Below are 6,000 nucleotides of genomic sequence, written 5' to 3' on the forward strand. Positions count from 1 at the left end.
TGTGCCAGAAGTGAGGATCCCTGAGAGTTGATGTTTGGGAAAGTGGAGCACTCAAGAAAGACAGTGACCAAGGTTTTCCCTCAGGCCACAAATGCAATAGCCTCCTCTAGTGCAGAGCTTCTCAAACTCCACACTGTAGACCTTTGGGGCTGGGTAATTCTTACCTATGGGGGCCGTCCTGGGTGTTGTATGATGCCTACGGCCACTAGATGCCAATAGCACCCCTCCCTCCACACTGTAACAGTCAAAAAGTCTCCAACAGTGCCAAATGCCCTCTTGGGGAGGGGGCAGAGAGCATTGGTTGAGAACCACTGCCCTGGTATATAGCTGCATGATAAAGTGAAGAAGTGTCTTATAATATTATTATTGTTTTATTTTATATGCTGGGGCCAATCCAGGATAAACCCATTATAAGAGCAGCCTTATTCTCTGTCCACCCAGTACTGTACAAAAGCACATAGTGGTGATTGACATCTCCTGATGTTGTGGCGGGAGTCTGGAAGTATTCCTGCCTACTGTGAGCTTTGCTAAATATGGGCAGTCCATGTTTTCATGACATCAGCTAATGTAAGAGCCAACATGAAAATTCTGTCCTTCTGATTCGACATTCCCTTTATCTCTGCTGCTTACAGTACTTGCATTGGTTTATGTCGTGTTTCTACTGAATGAAACTATCAGTGAATTTTGATGCCGCACTGGTTTTCAGCACACTGTTGTCCTTTCTCTCCTACCCTTGGGTTCTTTTTGATGCTTCCATGACCTGACCTGTTTACTTTCTGACATGGCTCATGTTGTCCCTAGATTCCACAGCGGCCTCCTAGCATTTGACGTTGGGCTTGCTCCTGACCTGAAAGTATTTCTGCTATCTGTCCCTCTATGTCTTTGTCTGAGTGTATTTCACAGTGAGTCTGGGGATAATGTGCAACATTTGATTTTGAATAAATCTATATTTGTGTTTAATTACCCACAGTTAAAAAATATTTTATTTCTCTTTAAACATTTCTCTAAACTGTTGCCTCTTTTCATTATAAATGTTAGGAAATCCTTTCAGTTTATTTAGACAGAGTGGTGCAAAAGAAAGAGTGTGAGCTTTGGAAATAAACAGATGTGGTTTCAGCATACAGCTCTGACGCCCACTAGCTCTGTGAGCTTGACCTAATGCTTGACTTCTTTGTATCTGTTTCTTTTATCAGTAAATGATGACAGTACACACCTTGTAGCATTGTTGGGAGGATTAAATCAGACGATGTATGTAAAATGCCAAGTATAGCACATGGCACCTGGTAAATACTCCATAAATGATGATCGTTATGTTAAGCAAGGATATCTTGATGTCCTCTTCTGACTTGAGAAAGAAGTAGAAACTGGACTTTGCTGAGCATTCATCTTATGCTGACTACTGAAGGGTTTGGTAGTAACAAAGTATTACGTGTTTTCCAAAACAGTTAAGAGCCTGCCAGTAGAAAGTAAATTGCATGCCTGGGGAAGAGCTAGTGGGAGAAATGTGCGCTCCTGGAGAAGAATAAGCCTTTCTTAATTCCATATGGTCCTAGTCTGTTTGACTCCTTCAACCTTATTATAAGAGGCAAAATTGAAGGTTAAATGTGTCCAGCAGGATGTTTCTTTTTCCCAAGAAATGCACATTATACTTGTAACAGCTCCTTCAGTCTCTGGAACCCATTAACCAATTTTGAATCAAAGTCCTTTGTCAACGTTGCTGTCCTAAGGCAAGCTGAACCAAGGTTGCCTTTCTTTGTGACCTTGTGCTCCAAAGTCAGATTTTTCAAATATTTTTATTCTTTTTATTTCATGCTACTTTTTCTTAACAAAACTCTGAACCAGATGAGTGTGAATATAAACAAAGGCTTCTTTTTTTTTTTTTTTAATTTTAGGGCAAGGATTCCTTCCCAGAAGCCAGCTAGGTGGAGAGGAATCTTTTAGTATACGTTAAATAAAGGAAAAAATTAATTCTCTCATTTTGCTTATGTACATGCTTAATAATAAAGAAGCAGCTGTCCCCACCTTATTTCTTAGCAGAGATTTAGCAGCAGTGGTGGGAATTAAAAATTACTCATACTCAACCCTAATACTCTGTAAGGCATTTTCTGGCAGAGAATATAATAAGTTATATATGCTTAAAGTCTGAAAGGTAGATTAAAGTATCATTTTTTATACTTGCCATAGTTGCTTTTTTTTTAACTTGCTTCAAACTCCCACTTTCTTATAACCTGCATTATTTCATTATTAACCTTTTCTTTAATGAGTATTATTTCTCTTTAGTGCTTTATCTTCTCTTACAGTGTTGTTTAGGTTTTCTTTTCTACTAGAGCTTTCTTGCTTTTCTAGCTCTGCTTATGCTTTCTTATTACAGCAGAGTTTTTCTAGCTCTACTAGTATGAAAAATACCATTAACTTTAACCTCCGAATTTCATCCATCTTAACCCCTTAAATGCCCTAATCCACTTTTCTTCTTTGCAGTTGATGACATCACCTTCTCTTTCATTCGAATTCCCAGCCACCAGCCAACATTGTCCTCAGCCTTCCTCCTCTTTGCCTCGAGTGGCCCATATTTTCTCCCATGTTTACACTTGCTGTCCCTGACCTCAGGGAAACAGGTGGTTCTCCAACCCTTACCAAGAATATTCATTCTGCCTGTGCTTTTGATTCATTTTGGCGTTCTTTGTTATATTCCTTTGCTCTCCAATTTCTCTGTCTCTACTGCTTCCTTTCCTTTCAGATTACAAAAATGCTATCTACCCCATATTTTTAAAAGCTGAGAAAAACTTCCCTGAATTTTGTAGTAGGTTCTTGAGAGGCCCAGGTTTTTTTTTTGGGGGGGGGGGACATATGCCTCTAGGGAAATGCCTCTACAGCCCTGATTTGGGGTGGAGCCCTGGAGCCAACCTAGGCCTTCCAATCCCTGATTTGGATGGGGGAGTCATGTGACCTAATCCCATCCAATCAGAAGGAGTCTCTGAACTCTGCTGGGATGTTGAGCCAGAGCCATGTTCTCCTGTCTGGAAGGTGCTGTGTGTGTACATGAGGCCTAGGGTTGCTACAGTCATTTGTTTGTTTGTTTGTTTTGGTTTTTTCTGCGGTACACGGGCCTCTCACTGTCGTGGCCTCTCCCGTTGCGGAGCACAGGCTCCAGACGCGCAGGCTCAGCGGCCATGGATCACGGGCCCAACCGCTCCGCGGCATGTGGGATCTTCCCGGACCGGGGCGCGAACCGGCGTCCCCTTCGGCAGGCGGACTCTCAACCACTACGCCACCAGGGAAGCCCCACTACAGTCATTTTTTGATGGTAGGAAGCCAGCCTGAGAATGATGCAGCACAGAAAGGACAGAGAAATGGAGCCAGAGCTCTGAACAAACGACTCACAAAGTTTGTCTACCTGCAGGATCTTTTCATTTAGGGAGCAAATGAATTCCCACTGATGTTTATTCCCTTTTGAAATGGGTTTTCTGTTACTTGCCGCTAGGACTCCCAACTGATTGTGGTGGTTTAAAACTATGTCCACAAATTCTTTGATACTCCTCCCTTCGTCGTGCAGCATTTAATTCCCCTCTCCTTGTGTGTGTGACTGATTTCCAGAAAATAGAATAAAGCGTATGATTCTAAGACTAAATCATAAAAGGCCTTGTGATTTCCTCCTTATTTCCCCCCGACTCCCTTCTCTCTCTCCCTCTCCAGCTCTGTCTCTCTGTCTCTCTGTCTCTCGATTGGATCACTTGCTCTGGGGAAGCCAGCAGCCATGTCAGGAGGACACTCAAGCAGCCTATGAAGGGCCCACGTGGTGAGGAACAGAGACCTCCAGCCAACAGCCCCCCGGGAAGTTGAAGCCTTTTGCCAACAAAAACATGAGAGAACTTGGAAGGAGATTCCACGGTCCTGTCAAGCTTGAAATGACTCCAGCCCTTGCTACAAGTTTGACGGCACCCTTATGAGAGACCCCGAGCCTCTCACTGCGGACGTCAGAGAGTCCCTGATTGCCAAACCAGTCACCATCTTTCAGTGCTTACCCTACTTGACCTCTTGGTTATGAGACAATGTCGGATAAATATATGATTGTGTGTACACTCACAAAATGGAATTTCCTAAGGTCACAATTCTGAAGTTTTGCACAAATGTTAACTTCTGTCTTAAGATACTGTTTTGGTGAGAGATAGGAATAAATTCTCAAAGCCACAACCACTAGGAAACTTATTTCTTCCCCCCCAAAAAACTGTAATATGAGGAACAGAGCAAACTAGAGGATGGATTAAATAATTTTTTATTATCTCATGTGTGATAAGAAACATCAGATACTTCCAGGAAAATAAAAATATATATATTCTAACTTTTATATAAATTTTTTTCCAGCTACAGATTGTATAAAAGTAAATGTATCTTTATCCACTAAATCTCAAGAAAAAAATTTTAGAATCTGCAATAGCGCTTATCAAATTATTCTGGTTTTTTCCCTTCTGTTCAGAAAAAGACTAGAAAATTAGTACAGTCTGGGATTTAAGAATTAGCATTTGGGTGTATATTTCATTTCAAATGTAGTTAAACAATATTTCCATATGTGTTTTGATCATCAAACAAAGCTTCAGAGAAAAACCTCATAAAAATTTCCAGTTAAAACATCATAGATATGTATATATGTAATGCTTCTCTGGGAAATGATGTAAGGAAAGTTAACAGGATTTTGGAAACAATGCACAATGCTATAATTGACAGGCACTTAATTATTTACAGCATATGCCTGCCAGGATTTTTTTGTAGTCCTCACATATGGAATTAAATGTCATTTGTAAAATGAACCTCTTCTTGTAAAAGAAAATAAAAACTGTCATGCTCCTGCAACTCTCACCTCATAAGAAAAGTGTTGAGCTATAGAAGAAAGGTTAAAACCTAAAAAAAACCCAGCTCCTATAAATTCTGTATTTATATGTTTATAAGGAAAGCTGACTTAGATTTTACTTTAAACATTATTGACTTACACTGTTCCAAAAAGATTGTGGGAATACCTAATTCCCATTCCTAATTCTTAAATAATGTCCTATGTTCAAAGACCCAAGCTTTTGATTTATCTGTCTCTATACTCACTTCAGTGGAAGACTTGGAGTGCTACAGCAGGAGCAAACTCCACTGACCTGTGAATGGCTGCGTATGAGCTCAAATATATATGTTTATATGGACTTACAGAGCCATCCGAGTCCTCTATGAAATAGCAGTGGGCTCCCCTGGAGTGATCTTACTCTTCTGTCCAAATTCAGCTGTAAAATCATAAGTGGGGAAGAGCCAACATATACACCGTTGGCTGGTCTTCAAGCCAACAGCATATATTGCAACTCAGTCACAGAAACTATTTCTTGAATGTCCCTTGTACATCAAACATTATAGGAATATTTCTTCTGGTCCAAAGAACAGGCTTGTAAGGGCATTATCTTTCTTTCCATTTTCCAGTTCAGTAAAGTGAGAAACTTGTAGAAACTGAATAACTTTTCCCACAGCCATGTAGCTAGTAAGTGGCAGACCTGGGATTCAAATCCAGTCTGGATCCAAAGCTCACACTCTTTCCATTCCCAAATGGGGCCTTTCAACAATGATTCTTTTCTGTCACCTTAAAAGAGTTTTTTTTAAAAGTATCTCTGTTTGACAGCACTAAAGACCACTAGCTCCTTGGGAGCAAGTCTTCATTCAAACAAACCAAACAGAAACCTCTGTAGTCTGAGGAGACGCTCCCCGCCATAGCCGACTGGAGTGAAGGCTACAGTGTTTAGAGGTGGCACCATGACTAAGCCAGCTAGCTGGTCTTCCTCCAGCGGAGCAGGTCTGGGGATGGGCCTGTGCTGGGGGGTGAGCATGGGGTAGAAATGGAGATGGAAGGTGAAGAAGAAGCAGCACATTAAAAAGGCATCACACTCTGACTGTCGTCTTTGGGCTAAAGCCTGCCAGATGATGGATGAATGTGTTAGCAACACAAAACACCAAAGTTTAACTTGGAGCACAGCC

Source organism: Kogia breviceps, chromosome 12 (genome assembly GCF_026419965.1).
Source record: "Kogia breviceps isolate mKogBre1 chromosome 12, mKogBre1 haplotype 1, whole genome shotgun sequence".
NCBI classification, from domain to species: Eukaryota; Metazoa; Chordata; class Mammalia; order Artiodactyla; family Physeteridae; genus Kogia; species Kogia breviceps.